The sequence below is a fragment of the Anser cygnoides genome, chromosome 24 (assembly GCF_040182565.1).
Source record: "Anser cygnoides isolate HZ-2024a breed goose chromosome 24, Taihu_goose_T2T_genome, whole genome shotgun sequence".
Classification (NCBI taxonomy): Eukaryota; Metazoa; Chordata; class Aves; order Anseriformes; family Anatidae; genus Anser; species Anser cygnoides.
The window spans coordinates 3,851,832-3,865,003 of record NC_089896.1 but is presented as its reverse complement, the minus strand read 5'-3'; the positions used below and the strand labels follow the sequence as shown (position 1 = coordinate 3,865,003).

Here is a 13,172-nt window from a genome sequence, read left to right as displayed (position 1 = left end):
TGCAGTAATCAACATGAAAGGTGGCAGGATGTGGGCTGTGGAGGGGAGCTTCTCTCAGGACATTTTAATGTTCATAGAAACCAATGCCTGGAGGTAAACTGTTCTAGAAATGTATTCCAGACCCGTTCTCACTTGCAGGGAATTGCTAGAGCTCTCCTGGCTCGGTGGTGGCCGTTCCTCGGGAGGAGCAGGAGAGCTGCGGAGACTGCAAGTGCTCAAGAACGCGACTGAAGTCAGTAAATGTTCTCACATGAATTTCTCCTACTTTTGCCTGGTCATATAACGAGAGGGGAAACTTGCTTGTTGCTTTGTCCTTTTGCTTAGTCCTAGTTGACTCTAAAATGGAGAATTCAAAAAAATTCTACAGCTCTCTTCCTCCTCCTCTACCCTTACCCAGGCAGGTCCTGTTTTACTCTCTGGAGTAGCCAGTGAGAGGCTGAAATAGGGATTGTTTCAATATTTATTCCAAGTGCTGTCCTAGTGCCCAGTGCCTCTGAGAGGAGAAGGCCAGCGTCAGTGCGTGCTCCGTCCTCTCACCAGGATTGCCGCAGCCCCCAGCAGAGCTGGATTTAATGCTTTAAGGCTGGATCGATGGCCTTGACCTGCGTGTGCTAGGTTGCCTCTACTGCGCTTTGGGAGTCAGCAAAGATAAACTGATGGAGTGGCATCTGTTGTAGCAGAGATGTTTGCTCTAATACGCCCAGTGGTTTCCTTGCGGCAGAGGGGCTCGTCTGGGATAACGGGACGTTGTGCTGAAGGCAGCAGAGCCCCGGCTGCGCACGTTGCCATCCCTTACAGTACCTGCTCCTGGCACGGTGCTCGTAGTGCTGCCAGTGAACCTGCCTGACGTTTACCACTGCGTGCTGACTCGCGCCAGTGACAGCGAACGTTGGGTACCTGAAACGAGCGCAGTCGTCATAAACGGCTTTGTGTGGAGCCCGGGTCAGTCCCTGTGGGCGCTGCTGGGGCTGAAGCAGACACCGCAGGAACTTTTCGGGCTGTTTTCTGCCTTGTGCTTCAAGGGCCGGTCTGAAGCAGTCGGATGGCAGCGCTGGTCAGGATGGGCTTAAACCAAATGTTCCCCCTGCTGGAACGGCAGCCTGCATGTTTGTGGGGAACCGTACGTGTCTGAAAACCAGCCAGGAACAACGCTGCACCCTGGGCGTAATCCTCCCTGCGGTGGTGCTGCTGGGGCCAGCTGGGGCCAGCTCCACGGTGTTTAGGAGACCAGGTACAGCGGTGCTGAGCTCTGCAGTCGGAGCCAGCTGTCCCCTGGGCCCGCCGGCACCGCAGAGAGCAGCGACTGTGAAGGGCTGCACCCTGCTTTCCGGGCTGTTTTTAGCCAAGTTGTTACAAGTGATCCTTCCGTAAGTTAAGAACTAAGTTTTGATTTTAAGTTCCAAATCAACAAAGTGCTGTTACTTTTTTAATTCCAGTGCTCAATAAAAATGGACTTGTTGATCTTTCTGTGTACGAGAACTGTAGGTATTTGTATGGGTCAGCTGGGCCCCCTTTGTGGTTTTCTCCTGACAGTATTAAACCTTCCCCAACATACAGGTGGGACCAACTGCTGTCATCTTAATTGAGATTCCGTTACTTGGGGTGCAAGTGGGGTCTGTGCTGAGCTGGGGCTCTTAAACCTGTCGGGGAGAAGCCAGCAGATGCCTTGGAGAAGACCAAAGGGCTGCTCTCACAAGAGTTTGAGGCCATTCAGCTCAAACGTGGGTCAAGGAGGATGCACAGGCCACCTTCCTTCTCAGTTTGAAAAGGGACAGAAATGTGTTTAATTTTCACACGCAGAGAAATCTTTAGAAGGAAAACTGCTTGTGTTATTTCAGGTGTTTAACAGGCAACTTGACCTTTAAGATATCGTCCTATACGTCTATATGAAGGCTCAAGGGAGCAGAAATCCCAGAATCCAGCCTCTGATCGCTGAGTCTACCTGGAAATATCGTGTTAATCCGCAGACAAGGAGCCTGGAAATAATACTGAGCATCTCTCTTTGTATGAATCCAGCTTTTGTATAAGAAAGGTTAAGCCTTCTGATTTGGGGGCATAAATCAGCAGTGCTTTCTGTTGTAAAAGAGGTTGACCCAGCTGAGAGGCTGTTTTCCTTCTTCCCACTGTGTAAAGTAGTCGTGCCTTCCTCTTAATGACACGGTACTGACCTCTGTCAAATTAAACAGAGCATAAATAAATGTACTTTGGCCTGATAAATACTCCCATCATGAGTACTCGGGCTGTCTTGAAAACTGAAGGCCAGTAACTTTCTCAGCAATCGTCCTTTTTTTTCCTGAGTGAAATTTCACCGAGCAACTGATCTGCATTTTAAGCGTCAGTCTGGCCGATGCAAATATCCTCTTCAAGTCCCCACCTCCAGATTAGTTCACGTAATTCTAACTTTCTCCTGCGTCTTTTGCTGTCTGTAGATGGGTGAGACGCAAGCCTGGGGACGGCGCAGCTGGTGGCCTCCGTGGTGCCACCACCTCCTAGCAGCAGCCCCTGCCGCCTTCCCAGAAAAGCAGGGGCTTCGGAAACGCTCGGTGACTGCCGGCGTGTGTGACGGTACGTGGGGCGGATGCTGTGCTTTCATGTAATATTCAACAATTTAATCCCCTTTTAAAGCAAAGACAACATTTAAAGTATATCAAGGTCTTCTTTTGCAAGTACACAGGGGGCTCTGAATAAAACCTTCATTCATGCTATACAAGCTGGAGGTCCACTGCCACTCCATTTTCTTGCCTCTGGTTATTAAAACATCAAGCTGTCTGACTACTTAAGCTCAGCTAACTTGCTGCCTTCCTCCTTTTGTGCTACACTGGAACACCTGCCATTAATACTAATTCTACTCCGGAGAGAAACTCCCTTTCAGATATGCTTGTCTGAAAATAAATTGACATGTAAAAGGTCTCTTTTGTCAAGAAGTGCATGTAAAGTGCTGGGGTAAGAAGCTGATCGCTTACAAAAGGAGCCACCGACTCTTTAAATTATGAGTGTGAAGGGGGTTATAAATGTTAAATATGGGGGGTGATGTTGTAAATGGGCCGACGTGATACGACTAGAGAAGAATCACATAGCTGCGTCCTCTGGTTGTTATTAGACTTTAAGATTTGGGGTGGTTTTTTTGCCTAAACCTGTGGCAGTAAAAGCGCTGCATTGTCTCGGGGTGAATAGCTGGACTCCGTAGGAGCCCATTTGGAGAAAACTTTTTTTTTTTTTAAAGAGAAAGTATTATTAAGAACACCTCCCTGCTTTTTAAGACACGTGACAAAAACTAAGAGCATTGGTGATGAGTACTTTGATTTAGATGTTTAATGAACTCCAAGGCTCTGCTGTTTCTCCTGGGACAAAAATTTGTACCCCTTTCAGTTAAGAAGCAGCAGAAGAACCCTTGGGTAGTGTTTATTCTGCCATACAGGCAGCAGCGTGAGACAGCAAAAGGTAAATATTTTCATTCCTGACGAAAAGAAAGGTTTTCTTTGTGTTCCTCACACCCTGGGGAGTTTATGGCTCTCTATTAAGAAAACATTTTGAAGTATGTTCTTTGGGTCAGGCTTGGGAGTGGAAGGATGCTGCTTCAAAACCTGCTTTGATACTGATAAGCGGCGTCCGCGGTGGCGATGGGAGAGCGTCGCGCTGTGCGAGCGTCCTGCCGAAGCGTTCCAAGCGCAGGCAAAGCTGTGAGCAGCTCCGGGATCCCAGGGCTGCCGACGAGGGTTCACGTCCCGTGGCGCGGGCCTGGCTTTCAGCTGCTGCTCGTTGGCTTCCTAGGTCTTCTAGCGAAGAATTGTTTCACTTCGTAATTAAGAACAAGCCGAAATGTGTTCAGGGTTGAAAGAACAAAAGTGAAATGTGCCAATTACCCAAACCCTTCTAGCTGAGCTGGTGTCACTTCTGGTTTATCAAACAAGCACAGACTCTTGTGTGATGAGTAGCTCCTATGCTGTCTTACTTTTAAACAGCAGATGGTGTTAGAAACCTGTAACAGGTGGAACCTCTTCAGTTTTATGTGAGAGATCAGAAGTAACAGCAATTTCTCGTTTCCCTAGGGGTAGTTCCTTCAGGAGATAAACAGCAAAAGCTGGCCATGGACTTGGATATTTGTAGAGAAGGAAAAACTTCTAAATCACACGTGTTCATATGAAAGAAAGCAATTCTGGCCTCACTTACTCTGGTTACAATAAAAGGAACCTGGCAGTGTTCTTCATAATTCTCTGTTAGCACCTCTAAAAGAGAGGTGTAGCAGGGGGAATGAGCTGTGTTTGCTGGTGTGCCTCAAAATCCTGCTCCAATCTGCCGTAGTCGATTGGTTTCTTGTATATGATAATAGCACTTCACAAGCTTAAAGTGTTTTATAAACATTTAATTACTGCAGCATTTGACTCAAAGCCAGAAATCTCTCATTCATCTGCATCTTGCAAGGTCTGTGAAAATGATATTCAAATTACAGAATTACAACAAGGGTTGAGTTCAAACTTCACTTACAGAAGCCTCCGTTAGCTGAGATTTGTGAGCATCGCCTGTCTTCGCTTCCAGATTCGCAAAGCGAATTCCTTCCTCGGCAGTGGAAACGGTAAAATGTTTTTGCATGCCTACGGATTTGAGGACTTGTGAGCACCCCAGGACAGGGAGCTGTATTTAATCTGGGAGAACACTGTGCTAACATCCCCTTGGCCCGTGCTGTGCGAACTTCTGAGGCAGGCAAGGACTTTTACATCCAGATGAGAGCCCTGTTGGATGCCCAGTCCCTGTAGCGTCCTCTGCTGTCCTAAGCAGTAGGAAAATGATTATTTGTTAAGAGTCGCTCTTAAGCACCAAACCACTTGCAGTTGTAACGGGGCTTCTCCACCCCAGCCCTACTTTTTAAAGAAGGTGGAGAGAGGCAGGCTTACAGGATGGTTTTCCGCTGCCCCAAGCCTGCCCTGCTCCATGGATCTGAGCCTGCTGGGAACATGCAGGCGTAATGGGCTTTGTGACACCGAGTACAAGCAGCGCTAGAGGTAAAAGAGCTTGGGTTGGATGAGTAACTCCCACCTAACCGTCTGCCTCTTCCACAGCTCCCCTTTCTGTACAGCAGGCTCTTAAGGGCAGAGTTGGTGTGCCGTATAGAAACCTCTTCCTTTCCATGAGAAAGGGAGATGTCGGCGGGCCACACGCGTGCTCTCTTGGATGCGAAGGCTTGCTGCTGGGCAGGGCAGGGGGCCCAGCTCAGACATGGTTTCCCTGCCAGAAACGGTAATTCTGACGACGTATTTTGAGCGGCACTTCAATAAATGCCATTGCTGGCAATCAGACCCTTCCGGCTGAGACAGATCACTCGTTTCGAGGCCCCGATCGCGCTCTCTTGGGTGAGTTTGGGCACACGAGAGAGCAGCTCGCGAGGAGGAACAGGAGCGGAGCAGGGCAGGGAGCTCCGCTGGTGCTTCATTAAAGCCGGCTTTTCTCCTCGCGGCAGCGCGATTTCACCGGGCCCGCCTCCCAGATCCAGCTGCCGGGCTCCAACGCTCTGATCTGTGCATGGGGTGCGCTGCTAATTAGGGAGGCAATTCCCATGGATACCGGGAAGGATTGTCTGTGCCGGCAAAAGTGATCCCAGCTGGGGAAGCGGGGAAGGAAAACGCGTTGAAATATTCGGGAAGAAGCTTCAAAAGTTTCTGGAGCTGTAGGTGGAAAACATTTCTGGCATTACTGCATCCCAACGTGTAAATCATCATTGTTTTAAACCTAAGGTGCAGGCTGTTTCCACGCCGGTTTACAGGAGTTCACCCACGTCATTGATTCCTTTGGCTGCTGGAGCATTTACCAGCAGGGCGGAGCTGAATTTGCCCCCTCGTTACCTGCACCCACTCGGGACCGTGCCCTCACCCCTGCTCTTGTACCCGCAGGGTGCCCTCTGCTCGGACGCGCAGCACGGGAAGGATCTTTCCAGAAAACGGCAAACAGTTTTTGTTTCCATGAAGGCAACACCCTGGGCGAGGCAACGCGCTCTCCGGGGAAGGCACGCGCTGGCGGGCTGGTAATTCTGGTTCCCTCAGCAGCGCGGCGCCGGTGTGCGCGGCTTCGGTACCTCCCCGGCCTTTGTGCCTCATCCTCCTGAAATGCACGGATTTAAATAACTTATTTCTGTGTGAATTCATATTTGAAGGGTCTGTTCAAGGAAAAAGAGCACTCCCTGGTAAAAACAGAGGGGGGAATACCTAGTCAAGTAGCGCCCGGATGTGGAAAAAGAAACAAATATGGTTTAAAATTATTTTGTAATTGTTCAGCTGCAAGGCCTTATGTTCCACTTGCAGTGGGGGTAAAAAACCACTTTTTATTTAAATAAATAATAAAAGGTATTGTTGAAGTTTTTTTTGGTTTGGAGATTTTTTTGGGAACATCCTCACCAATGGTTGTAACTCGGATGTACTTTGCTAAGTGCTCTCCGGCAGAAGCTCAGGTACTTCTCAAGCCGTTTCTAGCTTGCACAAACACAGAACGAGAGAGGCAGGCAGACTGTTAGGTCGGATTTCCATCCCTTTCTCATCCAGGGCACCTGCTCCCCTCTCCCTCCCCCTCCGAGTCCTCCCAGCTGTCTGTCTGTCTCATTTATGTCAATTAGAGATTCAATGCTGCCTGATTTAATTGGCCTGACTTTCCCCTCTAATAGAAGCCCCACGAAGGCAGGGCGTGCAGGCAGCTCTCTGCGGGCTGCCTGCCTGGGGATGGAGCCCGTCCTGCGGTCGGGCCTCGTTTGCAGAACACAATAACCTGCTTGTTGCTATCAGCTGCGATGGAAAGGTTGGTGACCCCCTAACAGGGACGGGACCTGCGCGATGACGTTATTTGGAAGCTCGGTTAAGGAATTTGGGCAGCCGCTTGCTCGCTGTGGGGAGGCTGAGGCTGAGCTCTGCCACCCGAGGCAGCCTTCCCCTGCTCGGAGGCTGCCTCTGTGGGTGGCAGCTGCGAAGCTTTCACCCGCTGTGTCTGGAGGTGTCCTCCCCGAGCAAGGCTGCCCGAGAGCCACGTTTTGGGGCTCTGCAGGGAGTAAAAGCCTCTCGAGCAAAGTTTTTGCCGCCCCTCTGCTCCCCCTCCGACAACCGAATCGCAGGAACCAGGCCTGACCTACTTCTTCTCCCTGGCTCCTCGCTTGCGTTTCCCTGACAAATTACGAGGCCCTTCATCTCCCGGCAGAAATGTGAGTTTCCCAAGTAGCTGGCCCACAGAGGCATAAATATTAAACAGCAACAGTACCATCTAGTGACTTTGACTCACGGAGAGCATCAGTTAAGATGGGGACAAGGAAATGGGTGCATTAAGGAGTCCGAGCAAAGCCCCAGATGTGCAGACGAGGTCTTATCTCTGGGTTCATTTGGATATAGGAAACCAACCGTGCTGGTGCCGCACCAGCCTCTCGCTCGATGTGACGCTTCCTTGGGAGACAATCCCGTTTTTAGCCTACTGACTCCCCGCTGAACCCAGCCCTGACCCACGCTCCCTCTGCTGGTAACGAACTAATTTATTTAACGTGTTCACAACTTCGCGCACACCCCCACGCGCACACAACAGCAAATCCTGGCAGAAGCACGCGATGAAATTTAGGGCTGCGGCGATTTCTCGGTCCTGGCGAACGTGCACCTTTTGGCTCTGATGAGCCAGGAGTGAAATCCTGAATTGGATGCATAAACCAAATAGACACGGTTCCATTACTGCATCAAAAACAGGCCTAAAACTGAGCAGAAAGGGTACACGAGCTTAAAAGGCCCACTCCAAGCAGATCTGAAATTACATCCTCTCCTTCACAGCTGAAGGGAGGAAATCAAATTAGAGCGTTTCTTTCTCCATCAGAGGACACCAGTCCTGCTGCGGCCGTGTTACGCCGCGCCGTCGTTCAAGGCGCGCAGGAGCTCTCCCTGGGGGGCTTCTGCGTGACCAGGGCATCGCTCCGGGTCGCTGCGTTGCCCACGGGCTCTGGGGTGCTCTGTGCTGGAGGGCACAACCCTCCTCGGCTGGTTTGCAGCGGGTGTGTGGGCACTGCCTCTTTCCCGGTCGGAGGCTGTTGTTACACGCACCAAATGCAGGGGATGGAGGAAAGGTGACACAAGAACACAGTGCTGCTGAACTTAAATGCTAAAACATGACAGCAAACCTATTAAATGCCGTTGGTACTTGCAGAAGAAATTGCTTTGCCACCTAATCAAACGTGTCCCCTCTTTGCTATCAAGAGCACGGCGCTGCCCTAAGTCCACTCAGCCTGGCTCATGGGCTGATGGGTGCCTGACAATTTTCTGGTTTCAATTTAAACAGAAAACTAAATTAGCAAATTAATTGTTTGCCGTGTTTTTCCTTGGTCCCCATCAGCTGCCGCAGGACCAGCAGCCAATCCAGGGAACCCTCTCGCAGTCCCGAGCAGAAGGTGGAGCTCTGCACCGGGTCCTGCTATCTACCAAGTGTCAGTCATGTTAATTTTAAATTACTTTTGTACAGCTTGATGTCAAAACGATTAAAGCATGAAAAGAAAAACTGAACTGGAGAGAGGGAAGGGTGGGGGGGAGAGAGAATGAATAATTTACCTTGCGTTTACAGCAAGGACACTTAGATTTCTTTAACTCCTCAACTCTGCGAAGCCTGAAACTTTTCTTTCCGCAGCTCAAACTGCTTACGACTCCGCCTGAGCAGGTGCTCTGGATCCTCGCCGTCTGCAGGGAGGCAGTAACTGCTCGCAGCACAAAGCCGTGATAATATCTGAGTTTTTTCCCAGGTAAGGCTTTTCTCTGCGCCGCGCTCACCATTTGTTGCAGTCGCCAGCACGAACCCACCCACCCACACGCAGACCTTTCCTCCCCTTACCGGTCCGCGCCCAGCTCCATTTTCTCCAGAACTTGAGCACACCGTGCTAGATAATCACACGCTCAAAAAACAGAGGAACGCACAATCAGACCCAGCCTTAAAACTGCAAGAACAAGAACCTCAAAACAGCATCTTGCGTAGGATCACAGCGTAATGGCCCTGGAGCTCACCGCGTCGGTTTGCCCAACTAAGCTGTGTGCCTTGTGAAAACTTTGGCTTTCTGGGCAAAGACTGCTTTTATCTCCCTTCTAAGTTCCATCTGCGATTTCTTTCTCTTTCCAGTTACTGAATGCTATAATCAGTGGTCCTTGAAATATCCTACTAAATCTGGTGAGGCCATAGGAACAGCAAAAAGCTTTGTAAAGAGGGCAACGTGGCACCACCCGAAAATGTAAAGCAAGACAAGTTTAGCTACTTCTGTCAGTTTTTGTCTTCAGCTTATACATAGGAGCATTTTCTATTCATATTTCTTTAAAAATGGGGTATATTTATTTTGAATTATTTTGTCTTGAGGGACTACAAATTGCAACGAGGTGTCTTTGATGGAAGATCACTAGCAGGGTGACAGAGCTGCCTGGGAAATAAGAGGGGCTGGATGCTCCAGCGTAATGTATCCTGCAGGATATGTGTGGGCTTGAACCGATTTGTCAAATTTGAGCAAAGAAAACAATTTTGCTAATGGGTGTTTTCTGAAAAAAAGAGCATGTTGTCTCGGCAGTTTGTGTTCTGACTTGTGCTGTCTTCTCGCCACCCATCCTTGGCAGGCGCAGAGAGGAGGCACCGGTGTCTTCTCCCTGCACCTCGCTCCTGCGTTGTGAGCCCGACAGCCTTGCCAGCTCCCAACAGCTCGTGCGACGGGTTGAAAAGCACGCTTGAGATTTCCTCCTCCAAAACTACTCGCCCGACTTCTCTAACGTGTTTGCTTTGGCTCGGTAATCCCCCTTTCGCTCAACCCTCGTGGCTTCGGTTCTGTGACCCGCAGGGCAGGCTCCGCTCGGAAGGTGGGGAAGGCAAACGGGCACCCCTGGAACAAACGAAGCTGCCCCCTCCCTGCTGCCCCATTTTTGTGCTGCTGCACGTGGAGCGTGGAAATCGCGGGGTCTGCGCAGTTTAGGAGCTGTGACTGGGCTGCAGTGTTGCACTGCATGGGATTTCGCTTAAGCATGCAGGCATGGAAATGTTTCTCTCATTAATAGTGGGATTCCCTTCACATGGCAATGTTTCTTCAGCTGCTGACTCACAAATAAATCATCTAACTGACTTTTTTTTCCCTTTCCCATTTGGGAAGCTCCTGTAAACTTCCCTTATCCTCTGCCAGAGGCCTAGCAGGAGGCTTGAAAAATGAAGAGCAGTACATTTTGGTAATGTCACCTCCTGCAGTGCATTTTGGTAATGTCACCTCAGATGTGCCATGGGGGGAGTACCGAGCATCGCGACCTCCAGTCTGACAACCACAGCTTTCCCTCTTTAATATGTGCTTGGTGCGAGAGCAGCAGCTATATAAAACTAACACCTTTTTTACTAGATGCTGCTAGTCCAGCCTCAGTGATGTCTGCTCACTTGTGCAGCTTCTTAAATAAAAAACACTGTCAGCATTAAAAATACAGGTATAAAAACTGTGCCTGATACAGTAATTATTTAAAATATAAGCACAAGTCTCAAACATGTTATCTTTTTTTTTTTTTTCCCTAATCAGCAAGGCTGCCCCTCTACCTGGCGCTGGAGAGCTGTGTGAGGGCACGAGAGGGACGTGCAGTGGATTTATTATCAACAGTGCTGTTGTATCGCATCCAACTGCAAAACCTATCAGGTATGAAACAGTTTCAAATCCTAAATTGTCTGCTGGCCCAGCAGTTAGCATCATTAATTGAACAGAGTTCAGCCCGCATAAATAATGGATACAGACTCACTCACAGAACCGGGAACTTTGCAGGGCGTACGCTGCCGCCTCGCAGTCGTGCTGCGGGTTGTCCTGTTGGGACGAAGGTGCAGGAGGCGCGTTATCACTCGCACGGCGCTCGGGAATCACCAAAAACACTCAAGGGGTTAACAAGAGTGGTCAATGCTGATTTCCCTAAAAAACATAAGACAATAACTTAGACTAGGGCACCAAAAAGGACGTTTAGGAATACAGCACTTTTCCTCAGTTAAGAGCTCGTGAAATCAGGGAGATGCGGGCTTTTTTTCTTCCTCTCCAACACTTGCATTTCCTGCCGTTGGACAGTAAGAATTTGAGTTCTGCATTTCAATGCGTTGGGGTTTTTTTAGGCTTTTGATAATCCTCAGATGATAATTTAAACTATCTACCAAGCAAAGTAAGGCTTTTCAGTCCAGACCACTGAATCAATTCTTTGTTAGTAGACACTTCATCCCCTTGAAGTATCCAGGAAGATTTATTCTAATGAGACATGTAGACAAAGTGACATTTTCCCATCTCCTGCTAGCTAAACACAAAATCGCAATTACTCCAAAACAACTAAGATCAGAAGCCGGTGCGCTATTGGCTTTTCAATAGCGTCTGTTTATTAGCTTTCCCCAGGACCTGCCTTTTTTATTGAGGGGAAAAGGATCTGGAAACAATCGATTCTCGGCGAAAAGTTTTTCTGAGGGAGTTGTTTTTAATTTGCTGACTTGCTCCAAAGAAAGCCGTCTGTGTGCAAATTCGCAGATCTGCCGATGAGTAATCAGGAAGCTTTTGTGTTTTAATATTTTGATGGTAGAAGGAAAGTAGCACAAGACTGACAGAATAAATACATATATTTACAGGACATTCTGTATCGACTGGAGTACAAAGACCAAAATAATAAAAGTGTAACAAAGACAGCAACCAACTAAAAGCCAGATGCTGGAGGCGACCTGAGGCCTAAAACAAAGCACAGATCATCAGTAATTGGTGCTGGAGGAGCTTAAAGTCAAGAGATGTTTCTCTCTTTGTCCTGAAAATTCTCAAGAGCTGGAGGCTGGTGTTTCCAGCACCCCGTGAACGACACAATTTAGAGTTATAACTGATGAACAAGACAGAAACTTCAAAGAGATCAGCAGGTCGAGGACAACCAGGCCTTCTTAACCCGACACCCTCGATTTACATTTGGATTTTATGTTTGTAAATGAAGCCACATACAAATTTAGGGATCGGTGATAAGGAAATGGAAGCTTATGAAAGGTGTCGGGCATCTCGCATCAGGAAATTTCTATGGAAATGCTTGATTGCTAACAGGATTTACGGGTATCTACTTGCTATAATTAATCTTTCTCTTCCACATAATTTCATTACATGTTGCCTGTTTTTACTGAGTACAGTCCCAACATCCCTGAAACCCACGGGTTCAGTGGAGGAAGGGTTTTTTAATGTCTTAGGAGTTGCATTGCAACAGCAGAGAGGCTCAACAACTCCGCGTTTCAGGGGTGGAGAGCTCCAGGGACTGGCAGAGCTGGAGAGAAGGGCTCGTAAAAGGCAACAGGCTTGAGGAGACAGAGGAAGGAAGGTCTTTAACTGTTAGGCTGAATCACTAAAGCCCGTATCTAATGAACCATACGGTATTTACTGATGCTGCGTGTCCTTGTCTATTACAGACATTTATCAGCAGGCTTGCTCCCCCTTCCCGTTTTCCAACTTCATGTCTTTGTGGTTTGCACGCGTGATGCATTTTCAGTCTTGTCTTGTTAAATAACACAAGTAGTGAGGTGTGGACCCCGAGCCCTCTCAACTTGCAGGTATCCTTTAGCTGAATAAAGGGGCAGCATTTTAGCCCTTTAGAGTCGCTGTTGTTGGGAATCCTAGGGTCACTGGGGTTGGAAAAGCTCTCCAAGATCATCTGGTCCAACCACCCCCTACCACCCCCATCACCCGCTAACCATGTCCCCAAGCCCCACGTCCAACCTCCCCTTGAACACCCCCAGGGACGGTGACTCCACCACCTCCCTGGGCAACCCGTCCCAACGCCTGACCGCTCTTTCTGAGGAGGAATGTCTCCTCATTTCCAACCTGAACCTCCCCTGGCACAACTTGAGGCCATTCCCTCTGGTCCTCTCCCTGGTTACCTGTGAGAAGAGGCCGACCCCAGCTCCCCACACCTCCCTTTCAGGCAGCTGCAGAGAGCAACGAGCTCTGCCCTGAGCCTCCCCTTCCCCAGACCAAACCCCCCCGGTTCCCTCAGCGAAGGGGAGAGCCGTGCACCCACCCCGGGGCAGGAGGAGGCCAGCCTGTAGGCTCAGGAGCGGCAGCCCGGCTGCTCCCCGGGACCGGGGGCTCGGTGCTGCCCGTGCCGGGGGGGGGCCCAGCGCTGCCCCTTCCCCCCGCTGCCACGCCGCCAGCGGGGACGGAGCCCGGCAGCCCCGCTGCT

General features: G+C 49.5%; 1 long non-coding RNA gene across 1 annotated transcript; it reads left to right on the top strand.

Moving 5' to 3' along the window:
* Positions 1–8,610: 8,610 nt before the first annotated feature.
* On the top strand, positions 8,611–12,202 carry LOC106047907 (uncharacterized). The gene is made up of 3 exons (XR_007166694.2): positions 8,611–8,740; positions 10,526–10,639; positions 11,596–12,202. It is a non-coding gene; the product is annotated as an uncharacterized lncRNA (long non-coding RNA).
* The last annotated feature ends 970 nt before the right edge of the window (positions 12,203–13,172 follow it).